This window comes from Sipha flava, unplaced genomic scaffold (assembly GCF_003268045.1).
Source record: "Sipha flava isolate LNK unplaced genomic scaffold, YSA_version1 72_pilon_pilon, whole genome shotgun sequence".
NCBI classification, from domain to species: domain Eukaryota; kingdom Metazoa; phylum Arthropoda; class Insecta; order Hemiptera; family Aphididae; genus Sipha; species Sipha flava.
In genome coordinates this window covers 1,019,370-1,032,942 of record NW_020273612.1, presented here as the reverse complement: position 1 = coordinate 1,032,942, position 13,573 = coordinate 1,019,370, and positions in this window count along the sequence as shown.

The following is a 13,573-nucleotide window of genomic DNA, read 5'->3' as shown; positions in this document are numbered from 1 at the left end:
ATTTATATATTTTACGAAAGTTATTAACCATTAAGATATTATAATAACAAATCTTAATCGGACCAAGGTGATATAGTTTGTTAATCCGAGAAATAACTAAGCTGATTTTGAGTTGTTAAGGTGCATAGAAGTGTTGTTAATTTTAATACGAGTATGAACACGACGACTCTCCGCATTTGTAAAATACTGTTGTAAGTGGAAATTGTTCCCTGCGAAAATTAATCCGTATATAACAATATATAAACTTTATTGAATAAAGGTTTTCAAATTGTTTAAAAAATAATGTGAACGTTACAAATATTAAATAAAATCTTAACCATCTTATCGCTGGATTGGATTTTTAAAGAAGCTAATAAAATTTAACCGTTCGAAAAGTAATTTTAAAATTAAATAATTACTTAGCGATCAGTAAAATCTTCAATGGTTTGCTCGAATGTTAAACGTTTGTGATTAGTAATGAGTGATTACAATCGATTTTTAATATGCTTAAATAATTATATTATATATCTAATAAAACGTGCATTCTTTTCGCTGTAAAACGGAAATATCTTAGTTTTTGTTTTTATTTATAATGCATGTGTACTTATGCGTAAGGGAATTGTTTTTCCTTTTCATATCGTTTTTAGGGGCTTTGCGGCTAATGGTTTTGCGAAAAGCAATTTCATAGCACTGCTCGAAACAACACTGGGATTTGTTCGTATATTAATACTAAATACGGTAACGTATTTGGACAACATGTGCTATAAGTAAGTAAAAAATAGAATGTTAAGTTCAGCAATTTAAAACTATCAGAAAATGCTAATAAAACGGCATTTTCATCTCTCTTTTACACATGAGTTACCACAACAATTTGATCCTACTTAATTACTTATACCTCGTACAATGATGTCGTTTGTTTTACTTACTTAAGCATGACGTTTCATTACTAATTTGAAGATATTACTATGTGTGGACAATATTCTCAAACATTACAAGTAAAAGTACATTCAAAACTCTATAAAACGTTAATCATGTTTATTTGATTAAATTTGTGCAGATACCTAATATTTGAGTAAACTGTCTTCTAGACGTGTACTTTTAAATATATTTGAAAAATATTGTTTTTATTTATTATTATTATACATCATAATTGTACATTTCTCTAATAATTAATTGAATTGATATATATCTATCTAATAAATTTAATAAAATAACAATACGAATATTATAAATCAAAACTATGCAATAATTATTTTGAAAATTGTTTTCATATCTGTTTCACTTTTTATTGTTAATTTTTAAAAACTGCTTGCTTAGGTGTTAAGTAAATAAACACTTTTAATAATAAATATTAATTGTTGGCTAATATTTTTACATGAAACAGAAAAAAAATTTTACTCTTGAATCACAAATAATTATTTTTAATTAAACCCAAATGCGTAGTATGTTTTGACCACTTATTATAAATTAAAAACTAATATCAACCTAATTTTAATGTTTTATCGAGTCATATTTATTGTAGATATAAAGCATAATTTTACTTTTATTATTATTATTATACTTATTATTGTTATTCGTATACTTTATGCATTATAAATCTGATGGATCATACTAAATTCGTTAAAAAGTACAATAGTATGTGATAGCCTACTATTAGGTACTTTTCAATATTGATAAAACAATAATTTACATTTGTAAGACTACAAAAGTTGTATATTTTTTTTATAAAAAATACTCTTACCGTTCCAATTATTATCATCAAGTATTAAGTTAGTCTAATGAAATATATCACACAACTGTACTTCAACAACAACAACAAATTATTAAAATGTAGGCTACATTTATTTTTAATAATTCAATTATGTTATATAATGCAAATAGTGTACATGCTGCATTACATAAGTATAAATGCCAAACCATTTATTTTAAAACAACGTCTATTGCTAAATAAATATAAAAATAAATTAACATACACACTTACATTATTCGTTACATGATAAACTATCATATGAATATAATTCGTTGAATTTCTTTTAGTTTTAATAATTTTTTAATAACATTTTAATAATGGCGTAAGAGGAGCATTGGTACCTGGAATTTCAATTAAGGAAAATATTTTTCGTTTTGCCGTTTCAAGATAATTGCAATCAAGCCGTTAACACACGTAATAATATCAAAACTATTACGAGTCCTATGCAAATATGATGTACTAATATTCATAAGTGAAATACAATAATTAATCTATATACTGAGAGTATAAAATACTAGAATGACGATGAACACGACTCAAGTTAAAACTGGAATGAATTAAAGTAAATAAGGTAAGCTTACTTCTTTGTTAATTTTGGTTATATTTTTAGGAAAAAATAAATCGCCGTCAATTGGAAAAACGGTAAAGTTAAATGAATATTTTACACATCCTCCCCATTTACATCTTTCCTGGATAATTTAAAAATGTAATTTGCTTTTAAATACCCCATGCGGGCGTTTATTTGTTTATTACTTTTCCTATAATACGATATTGTAGGACGTTCCGTGATAAATATAGTTTAAATATAATACCATATACGTCAAGAATATAGATTCAAAAAATACACAATTTGTTTAGTTTATTTCCATCGTATAGTTATGTATTCATTGGGTGAGGATGTGTTGGTGGTTAACCAGGACGACGGGTGGGAGAAAAAAAATATCGCTCGTCATAAAGGTGATAAATCGGCTTTTCTTTTTATCGACGAACGGTGTTTGCGACTTTCTGAGCTTTGCCAATGTAATGGGGCGAGTAGAAAAAAAAATATTATACTTTGTCATACTATACATGTGAAGCAATTTAAGCTTTTACGATATTTCGTGACTCTAAATTTATCATATCTTCCTCCCGCGGTAACAGTTCCAACATTATTTTAGCATTTATCAACATTGTCATGTATACGAATATTTTAAAATAACTGTATATTGTTCGATAAAATATTTTACATAATACTTAGTATAAACCGTACTAAAATACGCTGTACTTGTCAATCATACGAAAAATACAACAAAGCGTTATTTGTAAATAGGTTTATACATAGTGTTGTACAATGTGTTTTATTTGTGCACTTTTAGTGAATAATAAATACTAGAATGCCGTAAACTATATAATGGAATATCAATTTGAAATCTATAAAAACGGAAATATTCATATAAGGTTATTTCTTATTAAGATTACTTCGACCTATTATAATTCGTTACTTATGACGGAGAAAAAAAAAGAATGAAAAAAAAAACGAGAGCATATTTATATCGCTACCAATGTTATTTTACCAAATGGAATATACATATTGTAGGTATACATGTTATAAGACATCTTTCATTGAACAGTCGTCGTGGGCACGCGTGCTGTTCGTATTTCAACGGTAATTTGATATTACCTCATACACAAAAATGACACGTTGCATTTCTTTTAGAACTTGACACACTGACGACAATCAAGTTGAACGTTTTCTTTTTTTTAAATCGACTGTGCGTTTTTTCTCCTCGTACTATTCACACGGTAAAAACGGTTACGTTGGAAATTATTTTCCGCATGTATTACACGTTTTCATGTTTCAATACTTACAGAAACGTATTGTTTTATCGCATTTCATCGGTTCGTCGCACGAAAAGTACTTTCGTCACTCGATACTTTACCAGTAGGTATCTGTACAGCAGAGCTTATGCACGGGTCTCAGACGGTGTAAAACCAAAGCTGAAGTCCGAATTCAAACTTATTGCTATCTCACGACCTACGACCGGTGTTTTAATTCAATTTACCTCGATTTCCTAGAAAACACCCTGTGTCAGTTTGTCTGAACGTTTGAAGTTCAACGACATAAATGGTGACTAATACACTAATACCTAATTAATTAGTGTAATAACTAGTGGTATTACTTTGTCTAGTAATCGATTTACAATTATTCCACTCATAAAAGAATCATCAAATGTAAAACCAAATCGATAACACATAGAGTATTAAATATGTATGAATAGGTGTAAAAATATATTATGTTAAAAATGGTTTGGATTAATTCTCGATAGTGATTTGATGAATCAACCAAGCGTAAAAATACAAATAATTTGTTAATACTCTAGTATACAGCGATTAGCGGATTATTAACGGTGTTTTGAAACGGTAATTTGAGTTACTTTAATAACGGTAACAGTTTAAAAATATTAAAAACAGACGAGTAACCGATCTGCATTTAGTTTATTATTTTTCGATTTTTCTTAATACTTTTAAGCTACATACATTATAAGGTCAATAAAACAATATTGTAAGCCAACTAAACTTGAATACATCAGGGGCTTGCCTAGTGGGGGTGAGGGAATGTTCAACTTCCCCAAAAAATATTAACGAATTTAGAAAAAAGTATTTTTTAATACAATTTAAGTTTAAAATCATAAACATTTTCCAAGGTTATTTTTATATTCCATTGTCAATCCATATTGTACTATAAAATTAATTATAACCAAAATTATAAATTAATATATTTGAAATATGTGATAGTAAAAATATTGCCCCCCCCCCCCCGAAACTATTTCTAATACCCCTACACGTAATGCTAAAGTAAATATTCAAAACGAAATTTAAACTAAAATCTTCCTCAATCGCTCTGAATATATATTATAATACTTGATACTTAATGTATTTTTAATTGATATTTATATATGTTTACAAATAATAATGGATGTATTTGGTTTGTCAGAGATTGATAGATTTACTTTAAAAAAAGTGACTGTTTTCTTGTATATATTTTTTCTTTGTGTTTACTCTAAAAGACCGAAATGTTTAACTTGTATCTAAAATTAATCCATTCTTATAATATCATAATATAAATTATAAAGACATTACAACCTTATATTTCCATGCGGATATTCCGTATTTATATTTATAGTTAATCACCACAAAAATAAGTTTTGTTTTGTCAATACCTGTTAAGACTAAACAGGATTTTGAATTTATTCGCTTTGTTTTCCAAGAATCTAATATATACATATATATAATTTTAAATTAATTTTCAAGTGTGTTTTGATATCTACTAAGTTTATAAATTATTAGGAAGCTGAATATCTTACTTTAGATAAGGACTAGTTAAAAATTTCAAAAGATAGATCATTAACTTCAAAATAAGTCACGGTCGAACAAATAAAATTGTTTACATTTATATGATAATGTTGTATATAAATTTTACATACGTCGATGAATGACTTGGAACTCAATTTATGACTAAACTTCCAAAACCATTATATTAACCTCTTCATAATTCAGTCAAAAACCCTACATTTTTCTGTGGCAGCGAATTATACTTATAATTCTTACATAAACTAATATATTTAATATTTTGTTTTATATACGCAGTATTGAATGTTCTTATAATAGGTCTGCATTGCTTATTTCAGTATTACAAATACGCATAGGACATTTATCAATAACTACATTTTTAATCACACGTTTTTAGTTGGTTTTGAAACATTAACTATCCATTATGTGTCTATCTACTGCGACTTATTGCATAATACGAGAAAAACTAATACAGCTAAGAGTATTATTATTACCACAGATTATCTAGAAACTATACATGTATAGTATATATATATTAGTAATATATACTAATTTATTTATTTAAATATTATGCTTTGTCTGTGTTATTACATCGATGAATATTTATAATATTATTAACTATCATTTTTGTGATATATTCTGTCCTATAATCAACAAATTCTAAATACTCGTTGATCATTATAGTAGACTATAGGTCAGTTTAAACTTCATAATAATGATGATGTCAAAACTATTTTATTTGTGATTGAATAATGTTTTTAATAATTAAAACCAGTGTGTATACATTGAAATTAAAGTTTCAACTGATCAACTTATTAAAAACTGACAATTCTGTATATGGTATTGTAAATTGGCTAACTCAACAAACCTATAATATATATTCAACTCAATTTAACAGTCTTAAAATCGAAAATCACCTATTGTGTTATGTAAAATGTGGATATCGGTAATACCGGAAGGGTTTGGAAAGTAGTTTTTTTCTTTTTTTACAAGACATTCTCAGCGTATATTTAAAACAATATTTTATTCTAAGAACGAATATTTCAATTTTGTTTTTGGTAAGCTTGACATAATAATTTATGCATGATAAACGTAGTAGGTACACATGATACATGATATATTTAACATTGATGTACGACCCGATTTTATTTTATAACAGTCCGTGAGTTTATGACATATTCTTGTAAAGGAAAAATAACAAAACGACTTGCACAAATTACAGTACGAACATAGATTTAGTCGATAGCAGAATCGTATCAAGAATTAACTTATACAATATCCGTTTTATGTTTACAATATAATCGGTAATACATGTAGAATACGTCGAATGGTGTTTAGATTTATTTTTAATGCAGTTGAAATGGCAATTTTCCATAATCCGCTCTGAGCGTCAGACACTCCGTATACTCTGCACACGCTACGAGACAGCGTAATAAACTAATGACTTTAATACTCTGTATACGCGCCCGTGCGCGCGCACAAATAAATATAATACAAAACAATACGACCGTAATACGTAACCGAGTAATATAATATTATGTAGAACGTTTCGATAATAACACACGCCATTCGATTTCGTTTTTACGTTCCGTACACAAATATACCTGTATTTATATGCATGTACACACGACGTACCTAATAACATACGTATATGTAGATAATATACACGTATTCGTAGACGCACGTACACTTAACTCGTTCAACACGTCTTGAGGGCACCTTTTCCGTGCCCGTAGGAAGCGGCAGCAAACGAAACATACGCGTCCTTAAATACGTGTATGAAGAACCCGTACGCAGGAACACGAAGATATATATATATGGAGAGGGGAGAGCCAGGAAGAGAGGGAGAGAGAGAGAGAGAGAGATTTAGTATAGGTAGTAAACGTATATAAACACTATTTGAACACCTGCAACTATATATGATACATAAACTATATATATAGCTGTTTCTTATATGGTCAGTGCAACAAAAATATATACTCATGACCACCGCCGCTATTTCTTTATTTTCTTTGCTCCGTCACTAATTAATATTCTATAAACGTTTTTAAACCACTATAGCGAGCGCATGCGCACACTCACGCACCAAGACCAAACACATAAATTATTACATTTGTGTGTATTGTAATGAAATGACGATCGGCGAACAAGCACGGCAATGCGAAGAGCGGTCGAACCGTACACTTCGAATTGTTACGTTTCATATTTTCGTTTAAATAATTTCAAACGTTACAATATACACCACACGACTTATAGCACAACAGTCGTTCGACGTAGTTGAAAAGTTATATCGATTTCGAATTTCCTCCCCCCTCCTTTCTTTATGAAAATTTGAGTTTTGACCCAACATCAGAAACGCCTACAGACATGACTTCATTATGCGATTGTATAAATAGTCTACGATTTTTAGTTCCAACATTTTAACAACTCGAAGAAAATGAAAATTTCTACCACTGTAAGTCTAGACAGTTGAGCCTTCTATTGATAATTGTTATTGGAAATTGTTTTGTCAACGATTTCGATCAAATATAATTTAAAACATTTTTTGTAAGCGGTTAAATTTTATTTTGGTTAGTGGAAAATTAAATTTTTTCCTAGGCAATTTTCTAAGTATAGGTCATGTTTTTGATGATTGTATTTAAATCATAAAAAAATAAATAAAATACATTTTAGCAATGAATTATATACTAACCTAATATAGTATTATTTTTATACTTTAAATAATGTATTTTTTTTTTTAAATTGATAAAATATTTCTAATTAAGATAGGTAGGTATTCGTATTGTTACTATTTGTTCATGATTTTTTTTAAACAAACTGATTTTTAGTATGAAATTTTTGAAAACTATAAATATCGTATCGTAACGATTCGAAACACACAGTGGTGTAGTCGTAAATACTATTTTGGGTATACAACCAAATTCTGAAATAAATGTTACGTACTGGGCAGTGGTGTATACATAATTTTTGTATGGGGAGGGGGATCATTTGCAAACAAATCATTATTTTTATTTTATAATTTTTTTATTTTTTAAATTACTTTTTTTTCTGTTGAAATTAATAATGGCTTCACTTTTCTTGAACAATTATCATCTGCAGATCTGTACTGAAACAACCACATACTAACATATTTAGTCGGATTCCATATATTAAGTATTTATATTATATTAATTATTTTGTATTGTTAGTTTGGATCTTAGATCTGAACATGTTATGTTCATTGAACTAAATCCACGTTTACATTCTGCAGTAGAAGCAGGCAATGTTTTGATAAGCATATTTAACTCTTGTATTTCTTCATTCATTTTGCTTGTATGAACAAAATATCTCATTCCTTGAACAAGAACAGAGGTATTCAATAAAAATCCTTATATCATGGTCTCTAAGTCATGTGTTTTTATTTAAAATTTGTACATCGTTCAATATTAATATTTTATTTTCATTGCTTTCAAGTAAATGAAAATGTAGATTATAACATAGGTGCACTAGTTATGAACTGATTTGAATTAATATAAATTAATTTATGATTATTCATCAAAATAATTGTTTTTAAATCAATATTTATTTGAGTTGCCTTTGCTTCTGAAATATGTTCTCCATACTTGGTATTAAACGATTCCACCACTTGAATAGTCCTTTTAATAAATTGATCTGCTTGTAATAATGTAATTGTATGACTCAGCAATTGATTAGATAAAAAAGACAATTATATGAGAATATCACACGTAAGTAAATAAACAGACTATGAATTTATACCCTACATAGTGTTCAATGTTTATAGTTTATTAATAACTTCTGATGATAAATAGATAAGTCATGAAAAAATTCTAAATTTATGACGTTTGAAAAGTTTTGAGCTTTCCTATTCCTTGTCATTTTATAGTTATCACCAAGGACGTATATAATAACGGCGACACCCTAGTGTTCAGTTTCGGAGAGAATAAAGAAAAAGTTATACATTTTCAAATTATTTATATTATTATGGTTACAAGCTACAATCGAATACCCGCATATTTGTTGTATTTTCTTTTCTAATGCATTTCAGAATTTTAGCGTTTGGGTATACGCCGTATACCCACGTATATAACGTACCTAACCCTCCTTTACTCTACTGAAAAAACACATAAGCAATATTAATAAGAACATTAACAGCACTGTTGAAATTTGAAAATACATAAATTATTTACTGATATAGCTATGTATAAATATTGAAGAACTCTAAAAATTAATACTTAATTTTTATTTTAACTTGAGCTGAATATTCGCATGAATACCGATTAGAAATTATATTAAATAATCGTTTTTTTTTTTTTTGGAGACAGGCGCCAAAGAGTTGTCTGCGTAAATATTATTAAATTATATTTTAATCTTCATATTATATCTCGTTTGTCTGCTTTTTTGAATATGTAATTTAAGCGCATTATTATGTTATATTGACGTTTTACTTTAAACAATATACATCATGTCTAAATTAATTTAAAAATGAATACCAAAAATTCATTTAAGAATTGAACATTTTGTTTTTTTACAGTAAATGTACGGAACTTATAAAATGATACTAAAAATAAAACTCCGGAGTTCAATAAATTGTATACATTTTAGTTCATTCGTCAATACTTTTATTTTGATGATAAAAAGGTAGAAAAATCAACGATAAAATAATAAAATGTTGTACTCCCTGAAAAATGTTTTATTTTTATAAAGTACACGAGTCGTAAAATAGTTATCAACTTTAAAGTTGAAAATGTCTGCTACTATCAACAGCAGTGTTGTCCAATTAATCATGTAGGATGTCAAGATCGGAAAAAGAAAAAGTCATTTTCGTGGTTCAAGTTTATATAGATAAGATAATAACTATGTAATTGGTTATTTAAATTATTAATTTGACATTTTATTTAGTAACTATTGTAGTGTCAATACATTAATCGAAATACGATATTATATAATTAAGTGATTAAAAATAAATGTATTTAAATAGAAATAGATATAATTGGATCGAGTTAATTGTTAAACGGGAATCACTAGTAATAATTATAATTTATTTTTAATACTATAGTTTTATTTCAGACTGTTAAAAATCATTTAAATTTTATATGGTACACATTAGGTACCTTCCAATAAATTTAATATCATAGTTGCCAATATGATAACATGTTATTATTATTGTAATGTCCAATGAAATTATGATTTTTGAAAATTCCCACATTTTAATGTCAGTCGATAAATGAATTAATAATGACTGCATGGGAAGGAAAACGATTCACTCGGATTGTAATAACGTGACAATATTGACTATGGTGGTTAAGAATGAGAAGTGGTACGCACATTATAACGCAGGTAAACGTGACTGCTCGCATAGGTTTCGTATTACCTATAGAAAACGATCGCAAGCTATTCAAAATTCAAATAAAATGGTGACAATGTATTTTTCATAATCGTTTAAATACGAAACAAGCAAAGAAAACCCATATTATTAAACATAAATAATTGAAAATTTTCAATTCTTACATGTATGTGAAAATGAATTAAAGTGACAATAAGAGTATAACATTAGTTAATAGGTGATAAATATAATGATGGAAAAATAATTGAGGGTGATTCGGTGTTCAAAACACATAGTTATGGAATTTAAAATGTATAACATTTTTTACTATACTAATATCTACTCAATAGTACTCTTTGTCCCACATTTATTGACTATACCATACACCCCCGGTCCACGATCCACCATATCATTTTTTCATATGATTTCCTTGTTTTCAATTAATTTAGTATAGATCTATTTTTTTATACATATAACAAAAGACAAACAAATAAAACAATTCGATGCTTATAAATATTTCTAAAAATTAACGTAGTAGATGATAATGATACTTAAAATACCAACAATTTAAGAAAATATCTTAGTTTCCAGATTTAATATAGGCCGTACTGATATGATTATTTGAATTAATTTTATTATTATTATTATTATTATTATTGTTAATTGTAGGCAATTTTTTATCGTATAGTAGATAAATCTATATAGTGCTTATAATTACAGAATTTAGACAAATTGTTGTGATTACACCTTATAAATTATTTTTCATTGGTGCCGGCTTTAAATGTATAATATATTTTATAAAATATAATGACAACCGTCAGTATAGTGTTTTTGTTAAATGCAAATAGATACCTCTAATGTATATTTATGCGTGCCTTCGTTTCTTTTGAGCATTTGGTAACTCTGACATTCATTGATGCATTGCATATCATACTTGTACATATTGTTATGAAAAATATTTTAAATAATTTATGCAGAAATCCAACACATTTATACATACTGTACACAATTATTTTTGACGTTGAGATTTGTTATTCTGAATTGAAATGTAATTCTTAAATTTATTGTTTGGTATTTAATACATTAATCAGAAAAAATATTAAATTAATACTATTAGGAATAAAGTCAAGTTTTCACACTATTCGATTAAAATTACGTATATTTCTAGAGTTAAAATATTTGACAAACCACGTTTTCTGACCTTTATCGTCATATATAATAGACCTTATACAATACCTTTCTGTGACCATAGTAAGAATTTGCATTTTCGGGTATCTTTTTGTGGTCTCATTGTATAGATACTGTAATTACTCGTATATCTTTGGTGGGTATAGAATACAAATATCAGTTCACAGTTGAAACGTGTTTCTACAATTTATTTAGAGTTTATAAGCTGAACTATCCCTAACCGTAATGTAAATTACAAATATACACTTTTTGATAGTGGAAAGGGATTGAAGAGAGCATTCATTGACAATAATTAATAAATTAACTTAATTTAGTTTGTATTAGTGATAAAATCACGTGACCATTTTCATATGAGTCTATGAAATGGTTGTTCGGTATTGCGGTCAATATAAGGTTGGTGATGAGAAGATTAGAATGGTTTAGAACATTTTTGTGAAATTTATAATAATTATAGGATACCAGTGTTGATATCGCTGGAACATTGAAATCATGATGCGAAGATTTATTACTGACATACTAAGGGGCATTAGTGAAGAGTCTAAGGTTTATTGATTGAAATGATTGAAAGATTTTTAGATTACAGTTTTTTTTCGTACCTCAAACTTGAATGCTATACGTCATTACAGGGCGTATCAATTGCTTATAAATGAACATTTTGTTTTTTAGTAACATTTTGGATCGAAGTGATTATCTTAGTATGTGAAGTCTGAGGTTTAAAGATTTTTATTTTGTCTTTTTATGGGTTGTCCTAGACTTTAATTAAAAATAAATTAATTGCACGACTCTATTCGTAGTTTTAATTTATATTTTTAATATAATGTTGAATTTTTTTTATAGATTCGCCTTTAGTGATTAAGTAAAAGTTCAACTTTAGAGTATAAAATTAATTATTTAAATGGTAAAAAATAAGCATTGTTAAAAGAACTTTGAATTTCAAAATACAATTATTGTACAACTAAATTATGTATATTTGCATACATTTTCCCAATTATGAATGAAAATCTACAAGCATTGTTACATTAATATTTATTTTTATTTTTCAATAAACTCAGTATGTATAATTATTGTATTTGAATAAAAAAATAATAATAAACAAAACGCCCATGGCTATTTGTATGTTTTTGCGTGTTTCACGAATGTAGGTTTAGTGACAGATTATATGATAACAAGTTTCGGAAAGTCACAATATCACGCATTTATAAAAATAATAATAATGATAAGGTAATATTTTTTAACATTGTTAACTTTTATGAAATAAAATCACCTCGAATACTATTTTTACCTAGTTAGGTATTACAATATATATAATTATATATTATATATAAAATTAATAATATGACCTCTTCGGTTGGGCCCAGTATCTTTTCGAAGAAATAAACGACAATAACAATAGTGGGAAACGTTAAAAATTATTAAGTACAACGATTGAAATAAAAATATTTCTATTGTATAAACTTAGTCGTAGTATATTTCCACTACTAAATCCACAAATGTGAAACAATTTTGTTTTCATAATGTATACATTGTGTTAATGTTTATAAATATAAAAATTTTACATTACATAAAAAAATAACTGTAATTCAAAGGTTCTTTATTATTAAATTAAAGTAGTTCAAAAAACATTTGTTGATCACAATACATTATAAAGATTATTCGTGTATATTATGATTAATTATTTTATTAGGACATTGGCCATTGAGTGCTTCGAGTTGTATATTAAGTTATAATCTAAATTTTTTATGAATTAGTTAAATTAAATAAATAATCACATTAACATAACATTTAGATATTTTTCTAAATTCATAGAACGATAAAACAATATTTAGTACGCCAAAACCAGCTCTAATTTATTAAAATGATTTGAATTGTATTTTTTAATATTATCTACACATAATATTTATTATTTGTAACCAAGAACCCCCTATGCTTATATCACCAATAACAAGCAATAGGATACCTACCTATACGACTATGATATATATATCAATGCATATATACATAAT